This window comes from Lithobates pipiens, unplaced genomic scaffold (genome assembly GCF_037356315.1).
Source record: "Lithobates pipiens isolate NorthernLeopardFrog02 unplaced genomic scaffold, aLitPip1_a1.2 Scaffold_19, whole genome shotgun sequence".
NCBI lineage: Eukaryota > Metazoa > Chordata > Amphibia > Anura > Ranidae > Lithobates > Lithobates pipiens.
Window position 1 is genome coordinate 412,911,271 of NW_027507764.1, and position 19,400 is coordinate 412,930,670.

The following is a 19,400-nucleotide window of genomic DNA, read 5'->3' on the forward strand; positions in this document are numbered from 1 at the left end:
AAGGAAAGCAGAAGTTAAGCAAGGAAATATTAATGTGATACCTACGTAATCATGTGTATAAAAACCTTCAATTGCGTCATAATAAAGCAGAGCAGTTATTTGGAAAGATGCTGAGTTTATCTTTTGTGTCTGTTCCCTACTGCATTAGTGATCACAATTATTTTTTAATCTGTTTTCCAAACATGGTAAAATGAAGGTTACATTTAACCATGTATTACACAAATTGAGTATCCTTTGATAGTGGAAACAGTAAATTTAAAAAAGGGAAATGAAGTAAAATTAAGTAAAATGTCCTAATTAAAGGAAATGTATCTGTGGATATATATTAGTGTGTGATGTTGAAATTATCATTTAAGTATTAATTTCTAATATGAGTTTAACAATTTTATTAATAATATAGATACATTGAAACTGGTTTAGATAACCTTTGGTTGGAAATGAAATCCAGGTTAATGGGGAATTTTGTACAAATGGGATTAGTTTAGATTAAGATAACAATTTTGTAATTTTACATTTATATAATAAGCCCTTATTGAGAAAAAAAAAGATTAAGATGAGGTTTTTAATTGGAATACAGTTGCCCTAATATTTAACAAAGCCAAGATGGATTGGATACATAAGAATTTTTTCTACAAAAATGAAATCTTAAGGTCTCATAATAACTTGATCTGCGGTCCATGATGTGAGAGTAATAATAAATAAAATTTAAATATAACAGACCTATCACATCAAGTCCACACACCCTGTTAGGATAGATGCCACCTGCAGCCAGTTGTTATATAGTTTTTGATGTGGCCGAGTGCTTTCTGGTCCATCATACAGATTGTTGGTCCTTTTGTTTTTATTTATTTTTATTTTTGAAATCTAAAGCAGAATGTGTGGATTGTGAAATGATGTGCCCCTTTTCCTTGTAAGTGCAGTGGTATAAGCAGAAGAATACTTTGGATTTATGGACATCTCTGCATGACCACAGGGTATTGTTATCATTTATTATAATATTGCCAGGAAAAAGTTGTCTTTTTGAAACATGAAACTGGAGTTCTTACACAAACAGCATGATAGAAAACAAGCCATTGTAATATATTTTTTTGCAATCTGGACCCAGTAATGAAGGGTTCACTCCGATATATCAGAGCTGAAGCTTTATGCAAAGGTGGTATTAGATAAAGTTATTATTTTGGTCAAATATTTAATTTTTAATGGTCCCACATTCTGCGCAGCAACTATACGGCTAACTAAATGTTTGTCTAATGAAAGGTTTAAGATATGAGTTTGTTTATGTACAAGTCTAACAATGAAAAATGCATACATTTGAATCCAGCCACTTTATTGCCTCTATTGAAGGAGGCTGGAGACAAAGAAAAACCACATGTGTTAAATTGATGATGTAGGAATCAGCTGCTGTGAGCCCAGTGCAGGACACACTCTCTGAACACCCAGATATTGAATTTTTTTAGAGCTATTCCTGGTTTTATACTGAGTAAGGACCCCAGAACGAGAAGAACAAGTGGTCCATAGGGGGCAACTTCTTATGAAATAGGATTTTGGAAAAGGTGATCATTTATGTCTGTCATCAGTCACAAGCAGTTATAGCTGACTCAGTAAATGAGCGTGGGATAGAGCCAGGGTTCACCATAGTTTTTTTTATAACATACCACTTCTTGTTTTACCTGTTACCAAAGGTGTTACCAAAAGCTGACCATCCCTTCCAGAGATTACAAAAAGATATATCCAGATGCCCAAGTCAGGATCTTACAAGTATGCATGTTGACATGTTTTCTGGATGTCCAGTGGCAAATGCTACTGCAAAGGCCACAGTAAACAGTGTTATCAGAAGTAGTTTTTAAGTACAGAGTAACAGAGGAAATAATTTTTACTAGAAGTTTTGAGGCTTTATTTTTACACCCCCTACTGTCTACAATGTAGCGGACAAAGCAGAGTAAGAAACAAGAACATTTTTGCCTGGTAATGTTGTATTAAAGTAAACCTGACCAGCGGTCTCCATATTTTGGGCCATCCATTCAACTACTGATCAAGTACATCTTTTCACCATGATTAGAAAATGAGGTCTATAGCTTGAGATAAGCAGATAAACAGCAGCTCTTTACAATACCCTGCACTGTCCCTTCCATTTCAATCCAGATAGTGTGAAGAGAAAAAGAATACTCTGTATATCTCAATGCTGACCAGACAGGGAACACTATTGGATACTACAAACCAGGAGCACTGTTAGGACATCATCAGGGTTATAAGAGCCATTAGTCCGGGGTCAAGTTTTCAACTGTAGAGTCCATACAAATGGTATGTCCACCTCAGAACCTGACCTGTCCTAAACTGTTTCTATGGTAACAACAGTAATGAAGTTCAGGCACCTTATCAGTATTTACTTTCCAAAATGTTTCCGTGTCCATGGGGAACTGCCTTGGATCCTAGACCCAGTATTTGTTGCGTATGAAGTATCTTAGGAGAAACCTATGTTTTCTATGTTCTAAAACAAAAGGGGCAAAATTAGATCTCAAACAAAATATACACTGTTTATTGACATTAGCAACCAATCATTTTAGTTTTTCTAACTGTTGAAAAAATGAAACTAATATCCTGATTGGTGGCTATGCTCAACACGGTTTTGGGGATTTGATTTTAATGGGCAAGACAGTTTTCCTGTCAGTTACCAATCAGCTTTGGGTTTTTCCAGAAGCTAATTGGCTACCATGCACAGCTGCACCAGATTTTGTATTCTCCAGTTGTAGTAAATCAACCCAATGGCTTGTAACAGTGTTGGAGGAGTTTGTAAATGGATTTGCATTTAATGTAAATACAATTAAATAATATAACTTTTTCCAAAATCTGCAAACCTAAGAATATTCTCAGTAGTTTTTTTTAATTACAATAAACTGACAAACAAAAATAAAAGAAAAAATTAAGAGAATGTAGTCACCAGGCTTCCAGAGATCAAATCAGACCTGATGACATCACCTCTTCACATACAACATCAATGTTATCACCTGTGAACTGAGGCAAGTCATAGCAACGCAACATGTTTTATTTGGGGAAATAAAGAAGTTTGATTTTAACTAAAGCGGACGACTTCGACATCACCTCTTCGCATATAACATTAATGGTATCACTCGTGAACTGAGAACATGGCAAGTTATAGCCCCAAAATGCACTTTATTTAGTGAAATATGTTTGAAGTAAAATTACATTTTGATGTTCACTAAAGTGGACAACTCCAACACATTCTTAAACATATAACTTTGGGCACCTTTGTGAATCAGCCTACCGATGGGTTATTCCAGCATACTCTTTTTATACTTACCATTCTTCAGGGTAAGATTGTGTAGACAGGCAGCCTTTTCTCTTTTTCTTATGGTGCGTAAGCTGGAGTCAGGCATCATGATTGGTGTGGATCCACATAACTGGACCAAATTATTGATGACAGATGTACTTTATGGGACTTTTTTTTGGTGTTAATTTCTTAAGGAATTGTCAAAAAACATGCGTGTTTGTTTTACTATTTACATTTGTTTTGTAATTTAGTAGAAGTACTATGTACCCCTTAGTTATTCACAAGGGGGGTGGTATCTAGGTTCTCCCCCTTAATGTTAAGGGGGCATACAGATTCTGACAATTTTCTGCCCACAGACCCCCTCACCACCAGGACAAGAAGCACTTGTCATCATTGACATGAAGATATGCCCCCTCCTTCTCTTGTGAAAAAGAAAAGATATGGTCCCCCCACATCATGTTGCCTGGTATGGTGCAGGAGGTGGGACGCACACTTGTCTACTTTCCTGTGCTCCTGGGCTGCATGCTTGGATAAGGATCTGGTATGGATTTTGGAGAAACCCAATTTTTTTTGTGTTGTGTGGGGTCTAGTATGGAATTTGGGGGGACTCCATGTGTTTTTTACCTTTTTTTTGTTTCTTTTGCATGTGGTCTGCCTTTTAATTCTCAGCAGACCTTAAGAGCTTGGCATGAATTATGGGGGAAACCCTGTGCTGTTTTTTTTATTGCATAGGATCCCAAACTAATATCTATACCAGACCCTTTTCTAGGATCTGGTATAGATGAAGGAAATCCCTGGCCATATGTGTGCAAACAGAAGTAAAGAGGCTGAAGCTGTCATTTACTGGCAATTTAATCAGCATTTTATTTTTCTTGTAAATGTCAGTTTTGCTGTAGTAGGTTGTATACATCGTACTGATGCCACAGGCAGATTAAGGGCATCCCCAGGCATGTTATTTAAAGAAATGTTACATTTTTAATGTTTCACTTTAAGCATTAATAAAATTCCTGCTCCCTGCCAAATGAAATTAAAAAATATATATGTGTGTATATTGCTCTAGTAAAAGTAAATCCCATGCCTATTAGCCTAGAAAATGGCTAGCACCGAATTTCAACATTTGATTCCTATTTAGTTAAATAAAGTTTGGATTCTGCATTTAATGTTCATTAAACCTACCTCAAACCAAACCCAGATACACTATATTGTCAAAAGTATTGGCATACCTGCTTTTACACACACATGAACTTTAATGGTATCCCAGTCTTAGTCTGTAGGGTTCAATATTGAGTTAGCCCACCCTTTGCAGCTATAACAGCTTCAGCTCTTCTGAAAAGCCTGTCCACAAGGTTTAGGAGTGTGTCTATAGGAATGTTTGACCATTCTTCCAGAAGCGCATTTGTGAGGTCAGGCACTGATGTTGGACAGAAATGCCTGGCTCGCAGTCTCCACACTAATTCATCCCAAAGGTGTTCTATCAGGTTGAGGTCAGTCAAGTTTCTCCACCCCAATCCCGCTCATCCATGTCTTTATGGACCTTGAGACAAACAGGGGGACTGAGGGTTGGGACTTAAGATGAAGCACGCAAGTATAGAAAATTAAAATGTATTGTAAATTAGTAATATGATACATGAGGGTAATCATGAGTAGACATAGATAAACAATGCAATTCATTCAGTAGATATGCATACAGTAATTACAATTTGCCACTTAATACAACAAATTGCATAATACAAGTAATGAATTGGTCAGGTAAAACATATAATTAGGCATAAAAACATGGCATATAATAGCTCTATGCATTTTGTGGATTCATCCACTCTTCAGGAGCATGCACGTGGATAAATTAATACTGTAGTATAGTAATAAAAAGAATATCAATATGGTCTGACCCTGTCAAGGAAAGGAGCTTAATATAGGATAAATAGGAGGTAAAATTACCTAGGAACCCCCCAAAACCACTCTCAAAAGTACTTACATTCTATGTATCTATGCAGTAGGAGTGTACCAACATGAATCAGAGAACCCTAGGGGTATCACTGGCAGGAGCCGAGGTGGCTAGGGTGGCCCGGGACTCAACAAGGATGAATTCCAAGATTCCAGGTCCATGGGGTGTTTGACTCACATGGTGGTCCCATCTTCTCACTTGGACACTCTCTGGATCACTTAGAACATAAGTTTGTGTTAGGTAATCTGACTTTCACTCTTCACTATTATTATTTTACTTGGTATATTTGGTTTTCATCTCATCCAATATTTCTGGTGGCATTGTTTCCTATTTTTTCATGTATTTCACCATTTTATCACCTTCCACTCTTACTCTCACTAACTGAATTCTATCTAAACACTCATTAGCAACTCATTACCCTATCCTTTACCAAGTATAGGATATATGACCTAATACAATGCCATTGCGAAAGTATTCGGCCCCCTTGAACTTTTCAACCTTTTGCCACATTTCAGGCTTCAAACATAAAGATATAAAATTTTTATTTTTTGTGAAGAATCACCAACAAGTGGGACACAATTGTGAAGTGGAACGAAATCTATTGGATTTTTGAAACTTTTTTAACTAATAAAAAAATGAAAAGTGGGGAGTGCAAAATTATTCGCCCCCCTTGCGTTAATACTTTCTAGAGCTACCTTTTGCTGCGATTACAGCTGCAAGTCGCTTGGGGTATGTCTCTATCAGTTTTGCACATCGAGAGACTGAAATTCTTGCCCATTCTTCCTTGCAAAACAGCTCAAGCTCAGTGAGGTTGGATAGAGAGTGTTTGTGAACAGCAGTTTTCAGCTCTTTCCACAGATTCTCGATTGGATTCAGGTCTGGACTTTGACTTGGCCATTCTAACACCTGGATACGTTTATTTGTGAACCATTCCTTTGGGATCATTGTCTTGTTGGAAGATAAATCTCTGTCCCAGTTTCAGTTCTTTTGCAGACTCCAACAGGTTTTCATCCAGAATGGTCCTGTATTTGGCTGCATCCATCTTCCCCTCAATTTTAACCATCTTCCCTGTCCCTGCTGAAGAAAAGCAGGCCCAAACCATGATGCTGCCACCACCATGTTTGACAGTGGGGATGGTGTGTTGAGGGTGATGAGCTGTGTTGCTTTTATGCCAAACATATCGTTTTGCATTGTGGGCAAAAAGTTCAATTTTGGTTTCATCTGACCAGAGCACCTTCTTCCACATGTTTGGTGTGTCTCCCAGGTGGCTTGTGGCAAACTTTAGAGGAGACTTTTTATGGATATCTTTGAGAAATGGCTTTCTTCTTGCCACTCTTCCATAAAGGCCAGATTTGTGCAGTGTACGACTGATTGTTGTCCTATGGACAGACTCTCCCACCTCAGCTGTAGTTCTCTGCAGTTCATCCAGAGTGATCATGGGCCTCTTGGCTGCATCTCTGATCAGTCTTCTCCTTGTCTGAGCTGAAAGTTTAGAGGGACGGCCAGGTCTTGGTAGATTTGCAGTGGTCTGATACTCCTTCCATTTCAAAACGATCGCTTGCACAGTGCTCCTTGGGATGTTTAAAGCTTGGTAAATCTTTTTGTATCCAAATCCGGCTTTAAACTTCTCCACAACAGTATTACGGACCTGCCTGGTGTGTTCCTTGGTCTTCATGATGCTCTCTGCGCTTTCAACAGAACCCTGAGACTATCACAGAGCAGGGGCATTTATACAGAGACTTGATTACACACAGGTGGATTCTATTTATCACCATCAGTCATTTAGGACAACATTGGATCATTCAGAGATCATCGCTGAACTTCTGGAGTGAGTTTGCTGCACTTAAAGTAAAGGGGCCGAATAATTTTGCATGCACCACTTTTCAGTTTTTTATTTGCTAAAAAAGTTTAAAATATCCAATAGATTTCTTTCCACTTCACAATTGTTTCCCACTTGTTGGTGATTCTTCACAAAAAATTTAAATTTTATATCTTTATGTTTGAAGCCTGAAATGTGGCAAAAGGTTGAAAAGTTCAAGGGGGCCGAATACTTTCGCAAGTCACTGTATATCACAATTCATGAGTTCCCAGTATATTTTTTATATGTTTTATTTTTGGTTTCAGCACTTATAGTCATTTTGACTATTTTCGTTATTTGGAATGTCTTTTCTTGGAAATCATCCTTGTTGAGTGCCAGGCCACCCTAACCACCTCTGCTCCCGTCAGTGATACCCCTAGCTGTGGGTTCTGATTAATGTTTGTACACTCCTACTGCATAGATACATAGAATGTAAGTACTTTTGAGAGTGGTTTTGGGGGGTTCCTAGGTAATTTTATCTCCTATTTATCCCATCTTAATCTCTTTTCCTTGACAGGGTCAGACCATATAGATATTCTTTTTGTTACTATATTACAGTATTCATTTATCCACGTGCATGCTCCTGAAGAATCCACAATGAATCCACAAACTGCATAGAGCTATTATATGCCGTATGTTTATGCCTAATTATGTTTTACCTGACCAAATCATTACTTGTATTATGCGATTTGTTGTACTAAGTGCCAATTTGTAATTGCTGTATGTATATCTACTGAATGAATTGCAATGGTTATCTATGTCTACTCATGATTACCCTCATGTAACATATTACTGATTTCCAATAAATTGAAATTTTGTACACCTGCATGCTTCATCTAAAGTTCCAACCCTCAGTCCTCCTGTTTGTCTCATTTAGACAGGGATGGAGGCAATTGACCTTATTAAGTCAGCACCTCATATAAAGTCCCAACGTTCTCTTTTTCTTCATCTTTATGGACCTTGCTTTGTGCACTGGTCCAAATCATTTGGTGGAGAGGGTTATGGTGTGGGGTTGTTTGCACTTCTTATGGACTCAGTATGCCACACAGGGGGCACAGATGGCTTTAAAAAAGGAAACAAATGCAAAGCAACATGATATTTACAGTTATACAATGAGCAAATGTCTAGTCAGGAGAAAAAAAAATGTAAAATAACTTGGGATGCAGCCCTATTGTAATATAATCTGTATATTTGCTACCCATCATGCAAGCCTCTAGTTACATAATATTAAAGTCTGTTGCTTTATTGGGATTCATATTTCTTTTATATAAGGGGTATTCTTGTGTATAGAGAGATGTTTTTGTAACCATAATAATCATATGCTGTATTTAAAATGAAAACGTTGTGTAGACTGTGTTTCCATACTCAGTAGTTTAGTTTGTATCCATAAAATTATTCAGAATGAATTTAGAACGCTATTTTAAGCTTACATGTTTCAAAACAGATGGTGAATGTGGTATTTAGATATCATGGCAACTGGAGCTGAGTATATTCCTTCTTTATCTACCTTAAAGTAAACCTGTCATGAGTAAAACTTTGGAGCTGCCATTGTTGACCTCCTTTTGAAAATGTTAGCTCCCAAATTAATCCTCTGGCTTCGGTATTTTTTTAAATGACTTAACCTGACTCAACAGCAAGGTCTTAGTGGATTCAGATTTTACTGCATACCTGTTTCAAATCAATGACAAAGAGTTTTAAAACAAGAGGATCAGAATTACAGCCTGGAAATGTGTTTTTCCAGAAGAAGCAATGGCAGCCTCCAAAGTATTCTTAGTACAAGATATCTTTTAAATTGCCACAAGATACACTCACCCAAGCCCTACTGCCGTATCTTGCATATATGAGCAGAGTATCGGTGCTCTGGCTGCAAACGTCCACTGCAAGTTCCGAATCAAGCAAAAAGCCAGCCACTCAATGCTTCTTCTTAAGTAAACTTTATTGAAGCACAAGAGGAATAACAGTGTCCATATGATCTAACGCTTTTCTGCTGCAACATTATTCATAGCACACAGTGTCTTGCAAAAGTCTTCACCCCCTTGGTATTTTTCGTGTTTTATTGCCTCGCAACCTGGAATTAACATGGATTGTTTGAGGATTTGCATCATTTAATTTACAGAAAACGCCCACAACTTGGAAGATGTTTTTTTTTTTATTGTGAAGCAAACAACAAATAGGAAAAAATAACAGAAAAAGTCAATGTGCAGAACTATTCACCCCCCTAAAGTCAATACTTTGTAGAGCCACCTATCACAGCTCCAAATCATTTTGGATGAGTCTCTATGAGCATGCCACATCTTACCACTGTGATTTTTGCCCATTCCTCCTTGCAAAACTGCTCCAGCTCCTTCAAGTTGGATGACATGTGCTTGTGAACAGCAATCTTTAAGTCTGACCACAGATTTTCTATTGGATTGAGGTCTGGCCTTTGACTAGGCCATTCCAAAACATTTACATGTTTCCCCTTAAACCACTCAGGTCTTGTTTAGCACTGTGTTTGGGGTCATTGTCCTGCTGGAAGGTGAACCTCTGTCCTAGCCTCAAATCACACACAGAGTGGTACAGGTTTTTCTCAAGAATATCCCTGTATTTAGCACCATCCATCTTTCCCTCAACTCTGACCAGTTTCCCAGTCCCAACTGCTGAAAAACATCCCCACAGCATGATGCTGCCACCACCATGTTTCACTGATGTTCTTTGGATGATGTGATGTGTTGGGTTTGCACCAGACAAAGCATTTTCTTTGATGGCCAAAAAGTTCAATTTTAGTCTCATCAGACCAGAGCACCTTCCTCCATACATTTTGGGAGTCTCCCACATGCATTTTCACACACTCAAAATGTGCCATTTTCTTTTTTGCTGAAAGTAATGGCTTTCTTCTGGCCACCCTGCCATCATTCCACTAATTATGTGACTTCTGAAGGTAATTGGTTGCACCAGAACTTTTTATGGGCTTCATAACAAAGGGGGTGTATATATACGCACATGCCAATTATCAGTTTTTTATTTCTGAAAAATTGTTTTATGTATGTATTTTTATAATTTTACTCCACCAACTTAGACTATTGTGTTCTGACCCATCACATATTATTCAGATTAAAAAAAACATTGAACTAAAGGCTGTAATGTTAAAAAAATAGGTACAAATCCAAGGGGGGGGGGGGTAAGGCACTGTACATAGATCACAATTAAAATCATATATATATATATATATATATATATATATATATATATATATATATATATATATATATATATACTGGTACAACCCCTTAACATTGCAGGGGTGGTCTGTTCTTAATTAAAGCATGATTGATGAAATTAAAAACGTGGGAATGGTCCAATAAAGGTATCCTACCAGAAACAGGATGTACTTTGTGTATCACCAATGTTAACCATATGATGTGCAGTAGAAAATACAAACAATATAGCCATAGCAATATCAATTTAAAATCATGAAGTATAATTTAATTTGAACCTATTTAAAAAAAAAGATTTACATCCATCCTGCAATGCATGCTTGTAAGCTCTTCTGAGCAGGGCCCTCTTAATCCTCTTGTATTTTATTGTATTGTACCTGTATTGTCTCCTTTTTATATTGTAAAGTGCTGCGTAAATTGCTGGCGCTATATAAATCCTGAATAATAATAATAATAATAATGCTGAGTGGAAACCTAGTGTATATGGATCCACCAGACCTTGCATGAAACAGAAGATCACCCCCTCTGATCGTTTTTTGAACCTGTTCCAAACCAAAAAAGGAAAAATAATCCAGGCACCCTCCATGTACCGATCTAAAGTGTTTTGATACCTTTTAAATGTTTTTAGCATGGTGATTAAGGGTATCATTATAATGTTCAGCAATCCTAATTCTCAATTGTCAGGGAGTTCATCCTACATATTGTAGTCGACAAGCACTACATTTGACCACATATACTACTACTATTTTTGTTATTGCTGTTGTGCTTCAATAAAGTTTACTAAGGAAGAAGCATCGAGTGGTTGGCTTTTTGTTTGATTTTGATCTTTTAAATTGTGTTTACAATTTGAAAGAGTGTTTGAATTTTATGCATTTATAACTAAAAATGATTAAAGTGTATGAATAGCCAAATTTGTTTTGGTAGTTTTAGATGGAGTTGTGAAGGAATAGAATATCAAGTTTTTTTTTTATTGTTAGACTTCCTCTAAGCCCACGTACACACGGTCGGAGATTTTGCCAACCAAATCCGTTGGATTTTGCCCGTCGGATTTAGTCCGACGGATTGTGTCCAAAACTGTTGCATACACACGGTCAGGCGAGGTTGGCGAAAAATCCGATCTTTCAGAACGTGATGACGTAATTTCGTTACAATGGGACTACATTCAGGCTAGTAGCCAATAGCTTTGATGTAGGAATTTGATCTGAGCATGCGTGGCACTTGGTCCGATGAAAATGCTCTACACATGATCGGATTAGGTCCGTCCGGCCCAGTTGGTCGGGAAATATTTCCAACATGTTGGAAAATTGGGTCGGACGGAGATTCGGACGGAATCAGTCCGATGCATACCACACACAGTCGGATTATCTGACGACACGGTCCGATAAGACTCATTCCGACAGATTCTCCGACCGTGTGTACAAGGGCTAAGAGATTTTCTTTTATCAGCACAACCAGTAAAACTGCAGCAAGAGAAGCTTACATGTTTTGGCAAACAACATTATAACATGATTGAGGCTGTTTGCCGAAACACGTAAGCTTCTCTTGCCGCAATTTTACTGGTTGTGCTAATAAAAGCTATGTTTTAACAAGGGCATATGGTGGGTGTGTGCCTTCCTATCTTGGATTAGTGTACAATATAAATACTGGTAATAAATAAATGGTAAATACTTACAGCTACCAGTCAAAGGTAATCATTCAACAGTTAAAAAATGTTAATGATATAATATATTTTATTATTAGTTGTTATAGATTGTTGCCCTTTGCAGTTTAATCTTTTCCATTTTAATAAAGACCTTTATTTTTATTCACTCAAATTACGTTAGATAATTTGTTTAGTAATAGTTCTCTTTCCTCTACTTTTTTTTAGATTGGCAAAGCATTATTGAGCTTTACTGCATATTTCATTTCATATCAGCCTAGTGACAATGAAGAACTGACAAAAAGGTATGATGTGATTTACATTATATAATCATTTTATTATTATGTATACTGTAGTACAATTTATTATTCATATTTGTTTCACTGTATTGTGAATTTCAGTAAGTTTTAAAATGTAAATAAAAATAATTTTAATAAATTTTTCACATACCAGACAGAGGGTCTAACACCAAAGTAAATTTTTTTTGGGCATTTATTGATTTTGGATTCCAGTGTTTTTTATTTTACACATTACTTTTTATGTAGCAGAACCTCGTCAAACAATCCCAGTCATAGGTACCTACATTTAAAAACAAGTGCATCATTTATTAATTAATATACATTTTTTCACTCTTTTAGAGGTTTAACGCCATTTCTAAACCATCTCTCTTCAAGTTTTAAAATGTATTTGTCTATAAAATATGTACTAATTCTGTACTGCTATGAAGTTACTAGTATTAGCAGCTGATTTCCCAAAATGTCTAGAAGAAAGATATTATTTATACAAATCTGTGTTTGGCATTTATATATTTTAATGTGGTGTTTAAAATAACTTTTTAAATGCTATATTGTGCAGTTACACTACTAATTTAATTGTATATGTGTTTTAAAGTGCATCTTTAACTATGCAGCAAAGCATATATATCATTGTTTAAAGTGGACCAGTCAGGTATTTTATATTTTTAAAAGTAATTGTTCTTCCTAAATTCAGGCACCGCCAGGTGTCAATTTACACATTTGTTATCCAAAAAAAAGTCTTCCCTGTGCTCCTCCGATCCTGGTTCCCCTTGCTCAATGATGGTGCCCTTGTTGCTCATATTGGCTGTTGGAGGAAAGAGGCTTTGTCAACACATTATATCTTAGTTTAGCAGTGGCAGCTAGAAAGAAAGAGCTACATCACTTGTACAATTTATAAACATAATACAGGTCACTTGGATCTAAAGGACATTGGCTGTGACCCTTCTTCCTCCATAGTGACAATATTGAATTACTGAAGGAAAGAGGCTTTGTCAACACATTTTCCTGTAGTTCAGTAGCAACATCAGCTAAAAATCATTAGTACAGTTTAGAAACTGCATATGCAACTTCACTTCAATCTAAAAGACCTTAGCCAGCCACCCCACAAACCAAAATCAGCAAGAGGATTTGCTTTAGCAGCATATTAAGTAACCCCACTGGACAACTTAAAGTCAACAGTGTGGCTCTAGCTTCAATGAAGACCACAGTGCAGAAATCTAAGGGCTAAAGCTGAAGAACTTAAAGTGCACATATGCCTAGACTGTGGACATTGAAGTATTTACATCTTTTTAATGATCAGTATAACAACTTTTTAGACTAAGTGCTCAATTATTTATTTAGTTGCAGGCACTGTGGAGAAATCCAACTTCAAATTCACAACAGAGGTACCAAAATCACTGCTCCTCTCTGGCATTGGGAACTTGGCAGCCTTCCAGGCTTCTTATGTAAATAAACAGCAATAGCTTTTGGAAACTGACTCAGCCTACAGTTTGGAGGATTTGTTATGATTTTTGAGGTTGAATTAGTCCACAGTAACTGCAGCTACAGAGCTAAGTGCTTGTGTAAAGCTCTTTTAGACCTTGTTAAGAATATGTTTCTACTTTATTACTTTAACCACTTTCAGACTGGACCAATTTGCTGGTCAAAGACCAGACCACTTTTTGCGATTCGGCACTGCGTCGCTTTAACTGACAATTGCGTGGTCGTGCGACGTGGCTCCCAAACAAAATTGACGTCCTTTTTTTCCCACAAATAGAGCTTTCTTTTGGTGGTATTTGATCACCCCTGCGGTTTTTATTTTTTGCGCTATAAACAAAAATAGAGCGACAATTTTGAAAAAAACGCATTATTTTTTACTTTTTGTTATAATAAATATCCCCCAAAAATATATAAAAAAACATTTTTTTCCCTCAGTTTAGGCCGATACGTATTATTCTACATATTTTTGGTAAAAAAAATAATAAAACAATAAGCGATTATTGATTGGTTTGCGCAAAAGTTATAGCGTTTACAAAATAGGGATAGTTTTATAGCATTTTTATTAATAATTTTTTATTATTTTTTTTACTAGTAATGGCGGCGATCAGTGATTTTTATTGTGACTGCGACATTGTGGGGGACCCATCGGACATTTTTGACACATTTTTGGGACCATTGTCATTTATACAGTAATCACTGCTATATAAATGCAGTGATTCCTGTGTAAATGACACTGGCAGTGAAGGGGTTAACCAGTGGGTGGCAGTGTAGGGGTTAAGTGTTCCTAGGGGTGTGCTACTAACTGTGGGGGGGTTGGGCTTTCATTTAGTGAACACTGATCTCTGCTCCAATCACATGGAGCAGAGATCAGCGTCACTAGTTGCTAGGCAGAATGGAGAAATGCTGTTTACAACGGCATTTCTTCATTTGGCCGCTCCGTGAGACGATCGCGGGTATGCCCGCGGCGATCGAGTCCACGGGTCCCGCGACTGGACTCACGGGGGTCCCGACCGGCGCGCTCCCGATGGCAGGGCGGCAAATTTAAAGGGACGTACATGTACGCCCATTTGCCTGCCCGTGCCATTCTGTCGACGTACATCTTCGTGCGCTGGTCGGCAAATGTACATTGTCCGTATATATTTTATGAACAATTACTTTAATATGTAAAGTAGAACTATAAGCTAAACTTTTTTTCATTTTGAATAGAGTAAGGGAGGGTTATAACCCCTTTAAGATGTTTTTGCCATCTGTGCCATTGCAGAGATTTCCCTTCACCCCTGTCCCATAACCAAACAGGAAGTGAGAGGAAATCCCTGCAAATCAAGAGAATTTCTTTTACTTTTGCTTTCAATGATAATGGTAAACTGGACAAATAGAGAGGGTGAATCTCCTTAACGGTGGTACATACAGCAAAAAATGATAGGCCTTCTAATCCTTCTAATCCTTCTCCACTCTATCCAAAACTAAAATAATATTTTTGCCTGTGGTAATACTTTAATATGATATATTATAATGTAGAATAACATATTCCAGCAGAGCAGTGCTGAGAGTTTGCATGGGGTACACTCAATAGTTTGCGTTTCATAAAGCTGCTCCAAGAGAAAAACTATTTGGTGCTGAAAATATGTCAGATAGTACAAAGGCTATACACTAGGCTTGTCTGAATGTACAGAACCTATGGCCTCAAAAATATATTCAACATTGTTTTTTAAATGTGAAAAGTGGAAACTATTTACCCAGTTAATTACTCTTTGTTCAAATACCATGAGGTTTAACTGGCTTTGGGTTTCATTTTTTTGCCCCCCCCCCCCCCCGGACACTTTTAATGTGCTACTCTTTTTTACAGTTCCCAGAGCTGCCGGCAATTTAACCACTTAAGCCCTGGACCATTTTGCTGGCCAAAGACCAGAGCACTTTTTGCAATTCGGCACTGCATCGCTTTAACTGACAATTGCACGGCCGTGTGCCATAGCTCCCAAACAAAATTGACCTCTTTTTTCCCCCACAAATAGAGCTTTCTTTTGGTGGTATTTGATCACCCCTGTGCTTTTTTTGCGCTATAAACCATAAAATATTAATCAATATCAATTTTGAAAAAAACACATTATTTTTTACATTTTGCTATAATAACTATCCCCCAAAAATATAAAAAAAAACATTTTTTTTCCTCAGTTTAGGCTGAAATCATATCAATCAATAAATAGGCATTTATTGATTGATTTTCGCAAAAGTTATAGGGTGTACAAAATAGGGGATAGTTTGATGCCATTTTTATTAATATTTTTTTACTAGTAATGACGGTGATCAGCGATTTTTATCATGACTGCGACATTATGGCAAACACATCGGACATTTTTGACACATTTTTGGGACCATTATCATTTATACAGCAATCCATGCTATACAAATGCACTGATTCCTGTGTAAATAACACTGGCAGTCAAGGGGTTAACCATTAGGGGGCAGTGTAAGGGTTAAGTATGTCCTGGGGAGTGATTCTAACTGTGGGGGTGGCATGGCTACGTGTGACATGTCACTGATCTCTGCTCCCGAAACACAGGGAGCAGAGATCAGTGACACTGTCACTAGGCAGAATGGGGAGATGCTTGTTTACATTAGCATCTCCCCGTTCTTCCACTTCGTGAGATGCTCACAGGTATCCCCACAGACATTGAGTCCCCGGGACCCGCGACCAGACCCACGGAGCTTGCCGCGGGCGCCCTCCTCTTAAAGGGCAATGTACAGGTACGTTATTTTGCCTGTATGAGCCCTTCTGCCGACATATATTGGCGTGAGGTGATCGGCAAGCGGTTAAAGTAGCTTCCAGGAACACTTTGCTATTGGTTTGGTATAACTAAACCCATCACAGACTTACTTAACCCTATATTACCCTATATATAAGTAAAAGCTTAGAACTAATGACTTGCAAAAAATAAGTCCACGGCATTAAAAAAAAATCATTCCATGGTACAGCTGGTTAGTTTTGAAAACCACCGACATTTACAGGGACATATTTTTTGCAGAGACGCATTATCAAACTCTAGGACAATTCCTACACATCAAGAAAATTGTGAATCATTTGTTTTGTGCTCCTTCTTTTTTATAAATAAAAAAGGTCTACTTCTGATGAATTGAACATTTTGCTAATAATTTTCTCCCTGAAGACCTACATAAAATAGACAATTATACAATGATTTTTTTCTACCCATATTTTATGTAATCACTAACCTCAATTTGATTTTACTAATGGCACCTTGATGCACAAACTTCAAATTAAAATTGTTGTATTTCAGCACCTTTCAAAGTCATTGTGAGTTATCAAACCATGTACATGTAATGTAAGATCGTGGCTAATTATTACGCTAAGGAATCTAGGTCACTTTTTGTGTAATTAGTAGGCAGTTTTAAATCCTATAATTTATAAAACAATTTTTTTTGTAGAATTAAATGCATTGAAATTTTTAAGACACAACTCATTTTACTCTAAAACAATGCTTCTAACGGCAGGCCTTCAGTAGACTATGCCAAAATCTTTTATTGTACAATACATTTCTTTAAAAAAAAAGTAATACGCAATATATTTAAATAAGGTGGAATTATTAGCTTTTCTTTTCTTCTTGCAGTACTTACACCTACTCAGAACCTCTCGCTTCTGTGAAATAGCTATATTTGGCCATATGAATTTTCACCTGCTGGTGAAGCTAGCTCATAGGGCTCACAGACAAAGCCAGCTAAAAGTTCACTTTGCATTTTAAAGGCAACTATTTACCAGCCAAGGTAGTCAAATGGGTCATACAAGCTCTATACCAGCATGTTGGAACATTTTGTGCTTTTGATCTGAAAATATAAATGTGTCAAATGCTACAGTGCATAGTTCCGGCTTTAAATACCCTTTAAAAAAAAGTTTGGGAGATATACAAAAAACACAGTGACCGCCAGGCATGCTCTTTCTAGATTAATTAGATTGACATTCTCTTTATTTATTTATTTAAATACCATTTCTTGTAAAGTGCATTTATTGTTAGATTTTGCAATGCATCTTACAGTTCACTGAAGATTTAAAGTTGTGTTGGAGAAATTTCCTATATTTCTTTTGTCCTGACTGAGGACACAGAAGACTACCTAAACCTAACAGAGGCTCTAACCCTTCCCACTTTATTCAAAACTAAAAAAAAGGCTGGATTTGGTCTATAATCGCTTCAGCCCTGAAAGATTTTACCCCCTCCCTGACCAGAGCACTTTTTGAGATTCGGCACTGCGTCGCTTTAACTGACAATTGCGTGGTCAAAATAGAGCTTTCTTTTGGTGGTATTTGATCAACTCTGTGGTTTTTATTTTTTATGTTATAAACAAAAAAAGAGTGACAATTTTGAAAAAAAAAACAATATTTTCTACTTTTTGCTATAATAAATATCCCCCAAAAATATGTAAAAAAATATTTTTCCTCAGTTTAGGCCAATATGTATTCTTCTACATATTTCTGGTAAAAAAAAACACAAAAAGTGTATATTGATTGGTTTGCGCAAATGTTACCACGTCTACAAAATAGGGGATAGTTTTATGGCATTTTTATTATGATTTTTTTTTACTAGTAATGGCGGCGATCTTTGGTTTTTATTGTGGTGGCGATCTGCAATTTTTATCGTGACTGTGACATTATGGTGGACACATCGGACACCTTCAACACTATTTTGGGACCATTGTCATTTATACTGCGTTCGGTTCTATAAAAATGCACTGATTACTGTGTAAATGACACTGACAGGGAAAGGGTTAAACACTAGGGGGCGATCATGGTATTAAGTGTGTCCTAGGGAGTGATTCTAACTGTGGGGGGGTGGGCTTCAACTCACATGACAGCAATCACTGCTCCCAATGACAGGGAGAAGTGATCTCTATCATGTCACAAGGCAGAATGGGGAAATGCCTTGTTTACATAGGCACTTCCCTGTTCTGGGAAAAATAAAAAATTGAACACTGTGCTATCCAAATATAAAAGAGCTGCTAACACACCCAAATGGATATTTCAAGGTAAAGAATGTGCAATATATACAAACGTGTAGCGCTAAACAGAAAAAAGTGCAAAAATGACATGTACTTTATATAATAACCCACGTGCTAACCCCCAGGGCTGCCACAATGTTCCTTATGATGAGAACATTGATCTAGGTAAACATTGTATTAAATAAAACAATCTATCACTTTCAAATTGTGTATACAAAAACAATACACACATAAAGTTGTGTGGCTTTGTGCTCAAAAACCCAAATGTTCAATAGTCCAAAAAGAAAAAAAGAAGAAAAAAGTCCATGAAGTCTCTTTAAATAGAGTGATCAAATCCCACGTGTGTAGTCAGATTCACATTCCACCTTCATTATATATAGATAACATGCGGACACCACGTGCCAATCCCACCACCGCTGTGGAATGCGGGCTTACCGGACTTATCTGACCCAAATGAATATATATGCGAAGGATCGCACAGGCTTATGTAGTAACAGTAGGGATTCGCATTCATAAAGTTTGAATCACCAGGGAGACATCAAAACGATCACTCCATCCATATATTGGTTACTAATAGGTTTTCTCCAACTGTCTGGTCCAGCTCAGAGCGTTGGACACATAAAATAAGAAAATGGGACCATATAGAGTAATTCCATTAAAAAAACAATTTTAATAAAAATAATGCTAACAAAC

At 37.0% G+C, this 19,400-nt stretch overlaps 1 protein-coding gene across 3 annotated transcripts in view; it reads left to right on the top strand.

Annotated features, from left to right (window-relative positions):
* DLGAP1 (DLG associated protein 1) overlaps positions 1-19,400 on the top strand; it is a 732,246-nt gene that overhangs the window by 226,422 nt on the left and 486,424 nt on the right. For all 3 annotated transcript variants that reach the window (XM_077492513.1, XM_077492515.1, XM_077492514.1), the window contains exon 3: positions 12,157-12,233. The gene's annotated coding sequence lies outside the window, so the exon portion shown is untranslated. The remainder of the gene's footprint in view (positions 1-12,156; positions 12,234-19,400) is intronic.